Genomic DNA, 18,673 nt, shown 5'->3' on the forward strand with positions numbered 1-18,673 from the left:
CATGTCTAGAAAATGTTAGTATCTAAGATTGGGATTCATTAATTCTCCTTTCTCGTATTTCTCAGTCATTAGTACTTGTTGTTCCTATCAACTATAATTTTGTTTTCTTTTCAGTTTTCTTCTTCCAAATTTCTCAACTTTCCAAAGGAGTTCTTGCTACCCTTATTTTTATGTCTTGCTCATTAGATTTGTAGCATCATTTGATAAAACTAGACTCCATGCCCAATGGTGTGGTTTGTATACATCCCAACCAAATTTCATCCTATAAACTAAATCTAGCCACAGAACTCAATCGCAAAACCTACTACTACAATTACCTAGAGTAGTTGAGTTTTAGGGAGAGATCCCTCTCCAGGTTGAAGGGCTAGCTTTCAACCTAAAAGCGGTTTGAGGTTACCTTGGAGGTTTTCTAGCAGCTGGGTTTCCTCTAAGTGATAACAACATCCATTTTTGCATCCAATTTTTTGTCCATAGTTGCACCCATGTTTGCATCCACTTTTGATTCCTTTTTTGCATCTTGTTTTGCATCCAAGTTTGCATCTTTTTTTTGTCTACTATTGAATCTACTTTTTCATCCACTTTTGTTGCACCACAATTTGTGCCACGTTTTGTGCCTACCGTTGCACCCACATTTGGTTCTACTTTTGCATCCAAGTTTGCATCAAATATTGTGTATGTTTTTTCATCCCCTTTTGCATCCACTTTTAGGTCAAGTTTTGCATAAGGTTTTGCATCTAATTTTACATCTACTTTTGTACCTACTTCTATTGCATCCACTTTTGCATCTAATTTTGTGTCCATTGTTGCACCCATGTTTGCGCCCATGTTTACATCATTTTTTGCATCTTATTTTGCATCCAAGTTTGTTTCACCACAATTTGCACCAAGTTTTGGACCTACTATTGCACCCATGTTTTCTTCCAATTTTGCATCCGCATTTGCATCCGCATTTGCATTGTATTTTGTGTCCAAGTTTGTATTGACTATTGCATCTATTTTTGCATCCACTTTTGTGTCAGGTTTTGCATATTGTTTTGCATCTACTTCTATTGCATCCACTTTTGTAGCCAATTTTACATCCATTGTTGCACCCATTTTTGCATCTGCTTTTGCATCCATTTTCCAACACTCATAAGTTTTTTTGCATTGATGATATTTCTTATGACATTGACATTTATGAGCAATTGATGACAATGCCAATAATAATGATGACGGTGATAATGAAGATGATGACGATGACATGAATGGTGATTATGATGATAATGACAATGATGATAAAGATGATGGTGGTTACGATGATAATGACAATGACAATGATGATGATGCTGACAACAATGATTATGATGATGACAAGGTAATGACCTTGGAAAATCTTCCCAATTTTTAAATGTTGTCATTATCATAATCATAATAATTATCATCCAATTCATCATCATTATTATCATTGTCATCTAGGTCATCATCAACAACAATAATGGCATGAATGATGATGATAATGCCAATGATGATTATGTCCATGACGACGATGACAACGATGATGATATAAATTACATTAATGATGACGATGGGGATGATGACAACGATAATGACGATGATAATGGTGGTGATGATCATCAACATCATCTCTCAAAAATAGAGTTGTTATTTCTCATGCGTATATCACGTGTCCTAAATAACCCTTTACTAACACTCATCACATTTTTTGGGTTGATGATATTTCTTACGACACCGATAATTATGAACAATTGGTGACAATGTCGATAATCATGACAATGACAATGATGAAGATGACAACGATGACATGAATGGTGATTAGGATGATAATGATAATGATTACAATAGCGATAACAATGATGGCGATGTTGATGATGATATGGAAGACGATGTCAATGATTATGATGATGTCAATGACCTTACAGTCTTATGGATTCATGAAATTACTAGTCTCAAGACCATCTTTTACATATGGATTACACACAATTTTCATGTACCACAATTTACATACTAAAAAAAATTGTAATACAATAGACAATAATCACTCTTCGATTGGGGAATACATGGCTTATTTTTTGTCCTTTCCTACTCCCCTGCACATTTTATGGTCCTCAACATCTCTTTCTAACAAGTTTTCCTTTTGCTTCATGCTATAGGCTATACATCCCTTCTTGTTCGAAGAAAAGTGATTCTCCATTTGAATTTTTGATGTTTAACCAAAACACCTTAGTTTATTTTATATGTTAGCCATATATGGTTTGATAACTTACTCGTAATATATGACTCATTTTGATCTCATATATTTGTTTCACTTATATCATATGATATAACATGTCATTATAGCACCCTTACCACATTCTATACATGATTAAGATGGCACATATCCCTTTTACCTTGGGTCGTGGTTTTCATGAAACAAATGTGCATACAGATTAGGAGTTGAATTTATACTATGATGTGTTGTTATGTTTTTATTTTAGTTATTAATATATTGTTGACACCTAATCCTTCGGGATTGGGCAAATATGGTGTAAATATGTAGATACAAAATAAGAAAATGAATATACCTTGGAATGTGAAACCCAAGGGTCTCTCTCCAATGTGTATATATTAATGTTCTTCTTAATATAAAATTTCAATACTATGGAGTTACCATATACCTAGATTGACATGGTATTAAAGTGCAGGTCTGCAAGTCCCAAATTTAACATTATTTTTTCTCTATAACTCCTTTTCCATTAATCTAACCTGACCCACTACCATTCCTTACCTTGGTAGAACCATTTGCATTGTGGAAATTTGAAATTCATCCACATTGACCTTAACAAATTCTCCTTTTGTTGTCTGACTATAATGTTTCTACAATTATTTTACGCACCATACACACTAGTCGAGGCCCTCCTTTAGTTGATACCCATTGTGCACGTCAAGGTTGTAGACAACATTTCATCGCTCAGTTCTAACTTGGAAGGCCATGGTGGTACTGTAACTAAACCTACCTTTACTTGTGTTTTTACATGCCTGCATTTAACTGTGATTATTGGTTAGTGTTGGCATTAGTGTTGAGTGTTGGCATTGGCATTGGTGTTGGGAATTTTGTTGAGTGTAATGTGAATGTTGCAGATTACATAAGGCAATCTCTAATGAAGATTTGAAGACTCCCTCGATATCACAACTTCCTTTACCATGAATTTTTATGTGGGTATCACCAATAATATATGTTGCATTTCGTTGAATTATAATTAAGAATTGGTCCATTCATATATGCAGTGATGGTCATTCCATAGTTTCAAAAAATAATATAACGTTGAAAACATATGTAATATGTATATATTTTCATATTTGTGAATGGAAGAACACATTGTTTTATATTATAATACCATGAGCAGTAATGAAGAAGGAGAAGCCTCATGGGAGTTTGACAATTGGCAAAGTCAACTATTCACTTTTTCATCTCACGTCCATTTCAGTTTTCCTCTCTTGTTGTGTCATAACCCCCCCTCTTTCTCCTAGGAAAATCAATATTCCACATTCAGTTTGTAGTTTATATTATATTTCATACTTTTACATCATTGTCACATAAAAATTTACTTTTGTACCAGGGAAAATTTTAGGGGCTAAATTTCACCCTTGGGCTAATTTTCTATGTTTTTTTCTCAAAAATGGATTCACTAATTTCCATTTTTGCTAAAAATATTTCGTCCAAATTCTATATGATAAAATTATTTTACCTTGAAAATGCCAAAATTTTATAGAAACTATATAAAATCTTTTGAAATTTGAATATTTTTACAAAAATATCACCAATATTTTACAGTTTACATATTTAAGACAATAAGATTCATCAGGGTTTCTACACTTAAAAATAAATTTCATTCCTTAAAATTTTCCCTGTTTAGTACTTCAACTTAGGAAAAGTTCTGATCTCTGAGTCTAATATCTTCTCTATTCCGACCTTGGCCTTGGGCTTCCACTAGGAACCTAAGCATATGTAAAAATTTACATCATAGGTTTGTTCAAGTTTTGAGCAAAGAGGATCTTGTTGTCCCCTTCCTATTTAGTGTGCTACATATTTCCTGTTCTCTCCCTCTCACTCCCTCCCTCCCTCTCCATATCTCCCTCCACTTCTCCCTCTCTCTCCTCAATGGCCAAACTAGAATCCAAACCCTAAGAATTGGATACCCGGATATTTATGGCTTTCCATCCAACTGCTAAACCCCCCAACCTTCCATTGGCACCAAGGCAATGAAACTCCACCCCTTTAGTAGGTCTTCCAGACAAATGACAACGAAAAACACCATCTCCCAACAATTGTCACCGATGGCCTGGAGGATGTTTTGCAGAAAGGAACTACACCATCCAAATTTTCCTCGGTGCCTAAAGCCTATAATCCAAAACCCTTTTCTGACCCAATATGTCCTTGCACTAGGTCTTTGCCTCTAGATAGATGGTCCTTCGCAGAAAAGGGAAGCTCATAGTTTTTAGCCAAGTTCCCATACCTATGGCACCACCTACACCTCAAAGGTATTCCTTCATAATCCAGTAACTGAATACGCTCCACCCCAATCCTGATATCCATGTCTTCTAGAAGCCCTTCTCTGAGCTCCATATTAACCAGAATACAGATGTACATCTTAATCCCCATCTCCAAATATGCAGATTCATGGTCTAGATAGGATCCCAATGAGTTACCCATATCTTTGAAAATTAGGGCATCCCAATAGTTAGGAGGGAGACTTGGAAGATGAACCTAAATTGGGGCCATATCTAGCATCTCCTACTTTGCATGGAAGAGGGGTGTCTAGAATTGAAAAGGATAGGAGATGAATCATTTTTCCAAACCATTTTTTGTACCTTCTGGGCGTCAGCCGCATCTTTGAAGCACAAATGAATCCAAACTTGGGTTAGTAGAGACACCTCTAGAGGACATTTGACAATAGGCGATATTTCCTTGTCCACCCATGCTTTTAGGGTTGATGACTTAAATTTTTGAAAACCCTAGCAAAATTTGCTACGTTAGTTCAACCTTCTTCTATCGTTGGGGCAAGGCTTATGAGAGGGAAGAACCCCCACTATGTTCAAAAAATTCTGAAAACCCTAAGGAATTCATAACATAATGTATTCCTTCCTCTGAACTTTGGGATAATAGGGAAACTAAACTTAGAGCTAGAGAACCCAAGAAGATTTCTCCAACCCCTGAAAAATGTCCTCAAGCCTTGGTCTGGTCGAAACTAGAGGATCTAAATAATGCGCAGTTGGAGCAAGGGTTAGTGCCTCCAAACTACCAGATGGTTGTCTATTAAATTCTTAAGTTTTCTTTCTAAAGACTTGGTAGGCTAAGAAACCACAATATGGTGACCTTCTAAGCTGAATTCCAAATGCGAATGGATAAAATTCTTGGGACTAGCCCAAATTTGTTGAAAATCCCACTCCTCTAGTTCATAATCCACCAACTTGTCCTCCTCCCCATCGGTCCAATAGTAAGCAACCAACATCTCATCTAAAAATCATATTTGACGAGTAGTTGTGTGTCTTCAAAGGGTTTATCATGACGACCATCTTTGTACTTAAAAATTATATATCATGTGGATAAAAAACTCATGGTTACCATTTAATATTATTTTTCATTTTTACAAGGATATTAGAGCTTGACATTGTCAAAAACTATGCCCTACTCTAGTATGAAACTCCACGACCCTTTCTCCATCTGCAATTTTTTTGCGGGCCTCTAAGGTTTCTCTAGTGTTGAATTCCTCTCCCATGGTAGAGATGTTATAATGTCCTCTTTAACATTTTGACTCTATTAAAATAAAATAAAATTAAATTAAAAACATAAAATTAATAATTATGATTAATTATAATTAATAATTAAACCAATCTAGATCCATCTTAACTCTAGATCTACCAAGCACTGACAGGGAGGAATCAAATCTCTTGAGGTGCAAACGTCTTTTAGAGTGAAAAGAGATTTGATCCATGTGGGTATTTGGTAGATCAAAAGTTAAGATGGATCTAGACTGGTCATATACAATGAAAATAATAAAATGAAAAGAATAAAAAAAAAGAGACAAAGTGGCTTGCAAACAATATTAAAATATTTATAATATTTGAATAATTTTTTTTACAAAATGTAAAGTATTTATTATATTCGAATATTTTTTTTACATTATGATAAAAGTTTTGAACCTTTCTTAAAATGCTTTGACTCATCCAAATATCATTTTCCCACTCCATTTAAAATTTAAGAGGGTATTTTCCATGGAGGATGGGCGAGCAAACCAAACAAAGATAACATTTTGTTACCAACATAATAGAGCAGAGCTACAGGAGGGGAGCCTCAACACCCTCTCATCGATACTGATATTGCATTGGAAATTTTGATACTAATAGTGCATTGGAGATTTTGCTCTAGGAGGGGAGCCTTAACACCCTCTCATCGATATTGATAGTGCATTGGAGAGTTTGACTCAAGAAAAGATGATAAATTGATTATTCAATATCAAGAAGAAGAAAGGCCCCCCTCCTCCATCTGTGGATGAGGCATATGAGAAAGCAAAATTTTAAGCAATTATTGTTGCTATAATACAACATCCATGGATGATCAAACATAGTAGTTGTGATTTGATCCACAGTGTGATTTATTTTTTGGTTGGTTTAGATGAACAAGAGAGCGATGTGATTAACAAAAATATCATGAAATTGTACGTGGAGCTCTGCATATACAAAGAGCAACTCGAGAACACTTGACCCAGTAATTCTCATATCGCTATCAAAGCACGGGCTATGTGTGTCCTCAAGTAGAAAAAAATGTATGTATATATGCTTTGCATTTTTAACATTTGTGTGGGTTTTAATTTGTTCAAAATTACTATGTTTTAATCACAGAAAACAAAATTATGCACAACTAAATTTTGAGGATTTGGATACAGAATGTAGAATTGAGTGGTTCCTGAAGCGTTGTTTGGTGGGGGGGTGCGATTTCTAACCAGTGGGTTTGGGGGTTTGAATACTGCTGGCAAAAAAACAGAACTCATAAGCTAAGGTGGATGTCCCAGGTTATGTTATGTTAAGGGGGTGTTGGGGGTTCGAGTCCACCTGGAAAAGGATACATAGACTCATAAGCTAAGGTGGTTGTCCCATGCCTCTGTTACCTTTCAACATAATGACCTATAGACCTTCCTGACCTAAAACCAAGACCTCCCATGTAAAAAATGTAGAAATTTAAAAAATATGTTGAATCTAAAATTTCCACCTCACTAATGTGAGGCCATGGATCTACTTCATAGAGTTTCTCGTAATGGTGTTTAAACTATTTTCTTCAACAACCCTGTAAGAAACATCAAATCTGGCCAACACTACTAGTCAAACTCAAGAGTGTAGACCACAAAGACTTCAAGCATATATCATTTCAGGAGCCCTAAGGGCAAGATCTATCTCAATACACAGATATGAAAATCACTTCATTTACAGTGGAAATATAACAACAACAAAGAGATTTGAAATCTTCATTAAGAATGCTAAAATCAACATAGCATCTAGTGTCGTTGTCCCAATAAATCAACATGCTAAAATAACCCTGAAATTTGTTCAATACATGAAAAAAATCAGATTGGAAATCACAAATTTAGGACAACAGTGGCACACTTTATATTATTAGAGTAATGAAGATAAAGTATAATACCTCAACTCATCCAATTTTGGTACAACAAGTCCTTTCAGTACATCTTGAGAAAGGACTCTATAATACATCCTTAACCCTAGCCAGGGCTTCCATAATCACTGCAAAGTTGCAAACCCTAACCAACATTACAAAGGCCAAGCAAGGCATCCCAACAAGCTCTACAAGCCAATCCCTTGAGCTTCCAAACAAGCCAACATCACACTAACTATCAAACCCCAAGATCTCCCACTTGTAGTTGTATCACATAAGCTATCAGAGAGATTCACACACTTGCATCCCATAAGCTATAATACTCAACACTTGCATCCCACAAGTCAAGGAACCCTAGTGCTAGCATCCCACAAACACTAATCCTTGTTATAAGTGTAATACATGAGCTTCCAAGATTTTCCAAATAGCTAGTATCACACCAACTATCAATCTCTAAGATACAAAGTAGTTTCTCTTAACAAAGGAACTTTCCTTCCTTTATATATGCTAGGGTTATAGGAAAAAGTCCACATGAAATCCTAGGCTAAGTCAAGCAACCCTAGGTTAAGTCAACAAAGAAATCCCTAGATGGAGCCCTCCTTAGAGCAAAGTGTCCACATATCACACTATGGTTTGTCCAAATCCAAGGTGGTCACCTTCGAAGCTAGGTGTACACATGTCAAGTGCTCCTCCTCCAAGATGGTGCACTCTCCAATCAATGGTCCTCATCTCAAACTATGCGTAAGGTGGTAACATGCTTCAAGGGCCAAGCACCCAACCTCCAAGTGCCTAACACCCTCCTTCAAACTCGTTACTCCACATGCCATGAGCCAATGCTACTCAACAAGTTCACCCTTGTAGAAGATGTGAAATACACTATGTAATCCAACTACCACATCAAGAAGTGTGCCTCCCTAGCAGTGATCCCAAGGAAAGCATACATCCAATCTAAGCTCTCCAAATGTAAGTAAAAAATAAATAAAGGGGCTAGGAAACCACAAGCCCTATACATACCATGAAAAGTGCTTTCCTAGCTAGCTGAAAACACTTTCGGAGCAACCAAAAGCTAGCAAAATTTGTTACTATTATCCACATCATCAACAGTAATAACACAAAAATGGAAAACCTCTTGCACACAAAATAAATAAAAAGCTCTTCTTACCAGATGTTCCCAGACTTGTGCATCTAGTCTTTCAATTTTCCATATGCTTTCCACATACTTCCAAAGCTTGCCTCTTCTAAATCGTTGAACTATAGCACTAGTCGCATTGGATTTGATCTCCTATCACTATCTTTTCTAGAAAATGCATGTTTACAAGGCCTAATAGAACCAAAATCAACTGAATTGTTTGCAGTTGATGGATCAACAATCTTCTAGAAGATTTTACTAGTTTGAAGATTCAAGAACCTTTTGCATACTATAAAAATTTGTAACACTGCAATACAGATCATCCATGTTACATCAAAATTTTAAAATTTAAAGCTTAATCAACAGATTAAACATGAATAAAAATGTGATGCGTGGCAGTTCTGGAATTCTTCTATGGTTGAAAGTGAATGAAGCATTCTCAGCCATTAAAATCTAGCACCTTGCTTCAAACTTGCAGTAGAAAGTTGAAATGAAAACACTAAAGAGCATCAAAGGGCATTTTATGACGAGAATGCCTAAGCCAAAAAACAGAATCACGTGAAAATCTTGTAACCTTTCCTTCATGGGTAAGGCAACATGCAATTAACATAGCCCAACCACAATCATGGTCATTGGTGTTTTCTCTTGTAATTATCAAATTGTAATAAAATATTTATTAATACAAATAAGGCATAGATTGAAGTGAATTAGGAAAGTCTTTTAAGACATTGGTTTCAAGTTCCTCTACAATTTACTTGGGGAAAAAAACCTCTATATGTAATGTTTTAAATCTTGACATTTTAAAGTAATTGAAGGTAATGCATAGTCTTTTCAACTATAAAAGGCCTATGGGTATTGGTATTGCAGGAGTTTGAAGTTTTAAATGACTTGAGGACTGAGATGGAATGACTGCAACAAGGAATGATAAACATACAGTGCATGTTGGAGGTTTGCATGGATATGCAGCTGGAATTGTGACATTCTGTTAGGCATGAATTTTTTTTCTGCTCTAAATCCTTCAAGACAAGGCCAAGGTGATGTTATAAAATTATTTATTACCAAGCAATGGTGCACATAAAATATTGCGGAAACACAAAAATAGAAAACACATAAAATAAGAGAGACACAAATATACGTGCTTCACCCAGTTTTGGCTACGTCCATGGAGAAACGACTAGTCCTTCCTTTATATTATCCCGCAAAATGAAGAGATACAACCTACAACAGATTCATTGTAATTTCCTCTTCACTCTCACACATGCTCCTCTCCCTTTCTTGCTCAGAATACACATATACACAGTCACAATACAATTTCCTCATATATAGTGAGGGGTTGCACCATCAGATCATCTGCATAATGAACGACTCATATTGAATATGAAATTACAATATTTTACAAGGCAAATTTTCATCTATTTTTAGCTTCGAGGGCGCTGCCCCTGAACCCCTGCCGGGGGGGGGGGCTCATAAAATCGTCGTAGTCCCCCCTAATGGCGATTAAACGGGTGGTGTTGTCGCCCCATTAGGAACTAAGGTCCAAGGCGGCGATACCTCTGAATAAAGAAGATAGTCAGGCTCCACACCCAACAAGTGAGTATATTCTATGGAAATAAGATTATGAAAATTGAACATGTTAATATTGGGGTGAGGTATCCTTGTATAGTATTAGTATAAAAGAAAGGTTGAATCAATCTTGTTGAGATTAATTATATGGTGAATTTAGCAACACATTAGGGAACTCCTTGAGATAGATATCACATATAACATTTTTTTTCAGTAGACTTTTGCTAAACTCTAGCCTGAGCAAAGACAAGATATGGTAAATTGTACTGAAAGGAACATAGATGAAAAGTTACAAGCCTTGAAATAGTAATGAAGAGGGGTTAAAAAAGTATATTTCAAGATAGATCAATTGAAAAGCACATGCAAAACCACTTGGGCTAGACCCAATTTACAGTTGGCAGTGGTATTTGTCTTTATTTTTGGTTCTTAATAAATACAATATCTTGGTTCTAGCTTTATTTTCTATTTTTGTATTCAACTACGAAATTGTCCTTGAGGTTGTTGCTTGGATGAAATTCAAAAATGGTATTTTTTTGTAAAAATTTCAAAAAGTCTCGGAAATACATGATAGAGTTATTAAGGTCACCAAGCCTATTTCTTTGCAAAGAAATTTATAGCTTGAGTATGGCTTGAATTGTCTGGAGAATAGCATAACCATATAGAAGGATAATTTTCATTTATACAAGCTTGAGTTTGATTATATGATTCAAGGCATGGTCAGTTACAGGAAATGATATATGTACTTCTCTTGATCTCAAGTTCCATCATTCTAGAATCTCTCGTCATTTGCAAATCATATAAGAGAAATTGTTTGACCAATGACAAAGTCAAACCAACATTTCTTTGTTTCACTACAATGTTGAAAATTTGATATTCTCATGAAAATTGATATTTGTGATCTCTTTTGGTTATAAAAAATGCATGAGTTGCATTTTCAAGCCAACTTTTTTGTTGTAGACACCAGAAAAATTTAATGATAAGTTGAGATTCTCTCTGCAATGTTAACTATAATGACATTCATTTAAAAATGGAATCATAATATTGCTTTAGATTGGATACAACCTCCAGAGGGCTATGCAACACTCCAAGAGGCCATTTAAAGGATAAATTTTGCATTACACTTTGGAGGCAATGAATATCTTATCTGAATTGGCTTGGACAATTGGTGGGCAACCTGTGATTTTTATGGTGATAGAACTTGCTAATTTGTGTATGCATGGGTTTTTCAGGACATGTGTGGTGCTAAAGAAATATGGAGATGTTCTAGATTTGGTGTCACCTCCATCTAAAGTTCATAACCTAATTTTTGGACGAACTTGGATTGATTCACCTGGTGAGATGGTGCTGACAAATTTGACTATGGGAGATAAAGTGTTGTTGTACTTTCAACCATGTGGCTAGTTTGGGCATGAAAATTGATCCTCTTTATTTTTCACCTTCTTTGTCTATACAGACTTGAGAGTAAGAAGTGTTGTTTAATATTTTCTACATATTGGTGTTGTCCTATTTCAACGATATTTATTGATTATGCAAAAGGTATTCCAAGTCTATAATACTTCTAGAGCTCTCTACATTTGTTAGTCTTGATATGATATTATTGAACCTACTTAATTTTAGAGGACTTGTTGGGAAGAGACCTACTTGTTGTAATCTACATTTACTTTTTAGAGCCTAGGTGGGAACATAAGTATTTTCCATGCTAAAATTATCTTTCTTATCATAATGTATATGTTTTGGGGATTTGGAACATGCCCTAATCTTATCCTTACTATCTTTCTTATCCTACACTTAGTTTCAGGGATTTGGAACATGCCCTAACACGCATGGACACCTAATCAGTGTAATAAGTGTGGAGCTATGTTTGAAACTGAAGTCAGATGAGGTAAAAACAATATCAAATTCACACCCTAAAATGAGGCATATGTTACAATGGCCCAATGCAGAGGCCTCCACAAATAAACACTATGATTACAACATAAAATGCAAACAAATATTATGTTACAATCTATAGATATGAGATGCTCATTCTCAATGGACCAGATCACAAACCACCTCTTCAATCAACTCATTGAAGATTAAACTATCAACTTCAATGCCCACCATTTCAATATCATCCTGCATTTCCAGCCATGTTGATTCTCTATTGAGATCCTTTGCTACAAAGTTCTCAAATGTACATTGAAATTCTGATTGTGGGTAAAGATAATAGGAAATTTTCCTCCATGTCTCTTCCAATAGCTGCTTACCAACATGCATGTGACAAAGGTTATTTTTTAATTGTCTCACCCATGGGTGGGCATTAATGAATGGACCTAGTATTTCCAACAACACTTCATTTATGTAGTAGAAAAGGAGACCTTTTTTTGATTTTCTCCCATGAATTCACTTTTATAGAGTGGAACCTAAGTGAATCTAAGTGGCTTAATTCAGTTTCAAGTTCCTTTGTTTGAAATTGCATATCATCATTGTAACACTCTTTTATTTTCTCATATAGAGTGGGGTCCAATGGATGGGTTGACGAGTACCTTTGTGCAAAAATCATGTCAGCATTCCAAATGAAACCACTAGCCATGAGTACCTTCGTGAAGTATAACAGATCAATATCTCTTTTGGACATGAAATATCATTTAATAACACAGATCCTATATCTACATTCTTATTTACAAGAACTGGAAATCTTAACAAAGGTGAACCTATAGTCTTAGATTGTAAGTTGCATTGCTTTTCATCATCAAAATGTTAGTTTTTTTCAATATCAAAGTCCAAATATAATATTTTCCACAATAAAACATATTTAGATGCATGACTTGGTTTTCCAAGGCCATGAAACTTGGGAAGGTCAAGGCATAAACACAATTCTACAAAATAAACATGCAAATCAGAAATATTGTGTCAATTCAAAAAACATTATGCCCATATTGAAAAAAATAGAAGATGAACATGTGATGTAAAGTAACTGGACCCCTAAATCTCAACCCCTGATTATGAAGAGCAACATCCTCAACCACCCACCTTACAGATTTGAACTTATTTCTTTGAAACCCCTGTGGCTAGGAGTTCCTTCTTTGACAGGCAAGTCCAAATCTAATACTGGACTTGAACGTCCATCTTTTTATTTGTTTTTTTTCTGAGGCACAAGATTCATTTAATTCATTTATAGGAACTTCATCTATTGCACAACAAGATGGAACACCCAACAACTCTCCAGGTAAAATTTCCTAGAATACATATACCAGTCAGATCATTCAAGAAAATAAGCCAAATAGTTCAAGTGGAAATCATAAAATGCATAGACAATGTGTAGAGTCAAACAGAACAATGGAATGCAACTTACATCTGTCATGCAGTCAACACCAATACTAGACAATGTTTCATTCTCTACTGTTGCAGGGACCAAAATTGATGCTTCAAGAATGCATTCTTCAAATCCTTTCTCATCTACAGGTGAGACTCTATGTATGTTGCATGTGCTCTACAATTGTTCTGTTGCCATGTATCCTTTCTCATCTATAGGTGAGACTCTGTGTATGTTGCATGTGCTCTGCAATTGTTATGTTTCCATGTCTGGAACATCTCCTAATTATGGACAAGTTTTCTGCAGTGATACAACCGGGAGATTATCTAATCTCTCCTTGAGCATTCTTGATTCAAAAGGAACTTTGGGCAGTAAATCACATCCCTTATCCAAGTGAATTTCAAGATAATTTTTTGATTGCAAGTTACACAGAGAATCCATTTTCTTGTTGCTTGACCTCCACTTTCTCAACAGAAATCTGCCTTTCAAATTTGAAACTTTAGCTTTAAACCTAGATCTTTTTCTCCTATATTTGATTGATTCCACAGGTAGGGTGTCACCTCGTCTGTCACTGTCAATTTCATTTTCAGTGGCCCTGATAACACAAGAAGCATTGTTATTCTTCCCAACACTACCCCTCTCAAAACTTGTGGCAGATACTGGAAGAGACTGGGATCTCAATAGGCTACTAGGTGAAATATCTCTGTTATTGTCCACATTTTTGTTGTCTAAAGAGCCATCCCACTCTGCATGCATGTCCCATCTACTAGGCCTTTTAATATTTCTACCTGGTTCATGCATATCACAAAAGAATTCATAACATTCCTCATCACCTATGTTAGCTCTATTATTTTGTTGGTAGCTTTTTTACCGGGACACTTGTTTATTTTCATCGGGAAAAGCAAGGAGTTTCCCTAAGGTATCTTGAATTTGTCTGATGTGCTGCTTCTCTTCATGCCCTTGAGTAGCTCTCAACCTTTCTGAAATTGTCTTCCCAACTGCTTTGTTTCCATATTTAGGTGAATCAGAAGGTTTGCAAGGGGAAGATGACAAGGATGAGCCTAACCTGGTTTTGTAATCCCATGAATATTTGGTACTAGAGGTGGAAGATTCTAGGGAAGTATTAATGCTCGCATCTGGAGAAGTATCAATCAACCTATTTAGTGAACATTTTTTTCTTCAGAAAAACCCATCAGAGTTGGAACTTCAACCAAACTAGATGAATCATTTTCCATATCTCTGGTCACATTTTCCTTGACTTTCCTTGCAATCTGTCAAGCGATTTTCCTTGGATGCTTAGGAACATCACGAATTTGATCCAAGACAACTTCTTCATTAATCCTTGACTCATATTTTCTCTTCTCCACAAAACCCATTTTAAGCCTGTTACTCACTTCCTGAAGAAAATCTTGAGTGTTATCCCTCACCCCTTCTGGATCCCTGAATCCAATTTGAGATCGTGGGGAGCAGCTTGGTGATGGACTGGGCCTAAAATTTTGACACCTTCCTGGAGCAGGCTTTAAGACAACTATTCTTGTTAGTAAGGAACAAATGTTATTTTTACCATCTTAACTTAACGCAGCACAATTGTTCTTTTTTCCTTGCACAGAACAGTCTGGCATTGACTTCTCAGGTAGAAAGAATCATACTTTCTCAACTTCGCTTTATATCAATAAAAAAAAAAATCCCCTTCTGCTTCTAAAGGCATTTTTCATTTTTCTTATCTCCTTTGGAATGCTTTCGATTGTTCTCCTTTTCCTTCAATGCCCCATGACTTTTCATTGGATTTGATGACTTCATTTTTGGAAATTGTTTTTCTCAAGTTTCTGAAGTAGATTGTATATCTTGAGGATGCTTTTCAAGCAATGAATTTGGTTCCTGAAGAAATTTCAGGAACAATTTCTTGTTTGATTGCAAAACTTCCAATGCATTGAGAAATTATTTGGAACTTTGAAGCTCTTCATCAGTTGCAAGATGCTGAGAATTAATAACACTCTCATGTACAAGGGCCATTTTTGCCTCATTCAACTTTTCACATACAAACATTTGTTTTTCCGCTAACTACATTTTGATTTATTTGGCTGGACAGACTTTGAATGATCCTAAATCTTTGAAGCTTGCCAAGTTGCGAACAATTTCTTAAACTCTTGCAGTTTCTTTTCTTGAGGATGATCCCGAAATGGAAGAGATCCATAAATTTTTTTCTAATCAGTATGATCTATGGGTTGCTCTTAAGTCTTAGGAAAAGAATATTCTTTTACAGGCTTACTGGTTGGAACTTTTAAATGCTTTTGAAAAAATTGGCATCATGGGGTGACTTAGGCCATTGTTTCTGATTCCCAGTGTTGTTCTTTTGGGGATGAATCTCTGTTTCTTTTATATGTTGCACTGAAATTGACTCTACTGGCATGGCATCCAGTCCCATCAGACGTGCTATAACACTAGGTGTACGTCATTTTGATCCCTTTTCCTTCAACATTTCCTGGGCTATCAGTGTCTTCATGGGCATGCCAGTCACTTTCTTCCTTGTAGTGGGGACCTTATTCATTTCATATGCATACTGAGCAATCCAAACAAGACAAAGTTAGCAACAATTAAATCCTATTTTCTGCTAATGAATGGTATTGGTCATTATTCCATTGTTCATTTTTAATAGATAGAGCTTAGAAGATGTAAATTGTTGGGTGTGGGATAAAACTAGTGCAGAAATAATATGTTTATCATTCCATGATTTATCAGAAAAACCTTCATGAGTATTTGTGTGTTATATCACCCTTTCACTTCGTATATACTCAATTAACTGTTGTAACTTGTATATGAACTTATATTATTATTGTAATTACAGAATTTCAGAAAAATTACCATGTACTACTTTCATTATGTTTGCATACCATAACTGTAAATCGCCCCAAATAGGAAGGTGTGCTTATAGAGTGTGCATTTTCCCCAAATGTTACAGTGGGAGCAGTGAAGCTCGACCACAATGGGCAGCTAGGAAACTGCAACCAACTACCAATTCCCTTAGATAAAAAAATATTCATTCTTCGTATTTATTGTTGTTAACTATGATTGGAGCTAACTGTTTCATGTCACCACCCTCCCTCTTGTGACCTATCTGCTTGAGTCGTAAGAAATCTTAACATGATGGCATGAAAAACCCCACTAAAACCCTGCATGACACTCTGCAGGGAAGGAGCGCCATGACAACTGAGCAGTAAGGTTCGAATAGCTGAAATTAAAGGTATGATCATGGACTTCACCTATGCTACTATTATTTCGCCTTTGTAAATGCAAAATGTCTCATAGGCGAGCGATTTCTATTTCATATGGATTCCAGACATTGCAGAGAGTTTGTTCTTCTTCTGCTAAAACCCCAAATCTGTTGGAAATAATACTGAGAGGGGGGGTGAATCAGTATTATCTAGTTCTTTTTAATAAATCTTCCTTATTTATACTTTGAATTATTCTTGTATGTCAGTACCATAAAACAATGAGCATGAACAAGAAAAATAGATAGACACACCAAAGAACACCAGATGTAAGGTGGAAACCCAATGTGGGTGAAAACCACCTGCTGCAATATGTCTCTATCTTCTTTCAATTAGAAACTCCTTTTACAATGATTTTGTACTGGTGCAGTCCTTTACCAGTACGCAGGCTGCAACCTGCAGAGAGCTACAACTCTCTCTCGTTTTCCAGTCTCTCCTGGAAGGGAGCTACAACCCCCTACTTCTTTTCTTTCAAGGACCACTTTTCATAAATTTTCAAACTGGATCCATGAACATCAAATGATCATCAAGTACAAGTAAATCCCCCAGTCAACTGTAGTAACAAATCAATAGTAACAGTAAACTAAACCCAGAACACCTTATCAACAGAGAAAAGTCAGTCAAATAAATGCCTTAAGACAGGTACGCAATTTTTCTTTATCTGGCATGCGTTGCTACACACTTCACCTTCTGCGCCTATGCATATCCCCGTAGAGAGCCTTGAACTGCACTGCGTATCCACGCACGGTTCCTTCAAACGCGCCGCGTACCTTCACTGTGCCCACACACCCACTGCTTCTATCGCGCTGCATACCTACGCACTTGCGGCTTCTGTAGCGCCGCGTACTTTCACTGTGCCTCCGCACCTGAACCTCTGTCGCGCTGCGTACCCACGCACTGCGCCTTCTTCTGCTCTGCGTACCCACGCACTGCGCCTTCTTCTGCTTTGCGTACCCACGCACTGCGCTTTCTTCTGCTGTGCGTACCCACGCACTGCGCCTTCTTCTGTTTTGCGTACCCACGCACTGCACTTTCTTCTGCTGTGCGTACCCACGCACTTACACTGTTAATCACCTGCGTACCTCTGATTAGGGTCGAATTGGCAGTCCCACAGTGTGCCACAAATAGTCAGATGCCCAGATCTGATCATGCGCTCGAGAGATCACACTTCATAGATTCACTTTCAACTTCACTTTTATATAGATCAAGCTTTTAAACCGACTACCCAATATTTCAGATCTTAAGATATTCAATTTGCAAAAGATGCATTAGCCAAGTGATCTCCTTCCCTATTTATAGTCAAGCCCTTATTCACACCATGGGACAAAACCATCAATAACCAATACAAGGGATCCAAACCGGGGTAAAAATAGATCCTATACCACGGGCCAAAACCATAGAATCAAGAATGGCGGGCTAAATACCACGGGCCAAACATAAGAAACCCCACGTGAGCGCGCTTCTCTGCCTTGAAGTAAGTGAACTGGGGGTCCGCACCTTCTGAACGGGTGACCTGCGTGTATGGCCGCAGCTCCTGCATGGCGTACCTGCGGGTACGCACGCTTTTCACTGAGCACATGCGTACCTCTTAATTTTTATCATTTTGAGAGCCTGATCAGAGTTTTGCCACTTGAGGGTGTTGCCATCAAGTACAACATCTGTAACATAGAGCCATACCAGAATCATAATGCCAACAATCTGTGACCTGCGTGTATGGCCGCAGCTCCTGCACGGCGTACCTACGGGTACGCACGCTTTTCACTGAGCACATG

At 36.7% G+C, this 18,673-nt stretch overlaps 1 pseudogene; it reads right to left on the reverse strand.

Moving 5' to 3' along the window:
• Nucleotides 1-12,365: 12,365 nt before the first annotated feature.
• Nucleotides 12,366-16,673, reverse strand: LOC149228211 (uncharacterized; annotated as a pseudogene).
• Between the last annotated feature and the right edge of the window lie 2,000 nt (nt 16,674-18,673).

The sequence above is a fragment of the Pinus tabuliformis genome, chromosome J (assembly GCF_031772625.1).
Source record: "Pinus tabuliformis cultivar Carrire ecotype Pingquan chromosome J, CPIR1, whole genome shotgun sequence".
Classification (NCBI taxonomy): Eukaryota; Viridiplantae; Streptophyta; class Pinopsida; order Pinales; family Pinaceae; genus Pinus; species Pinus tabuliformis.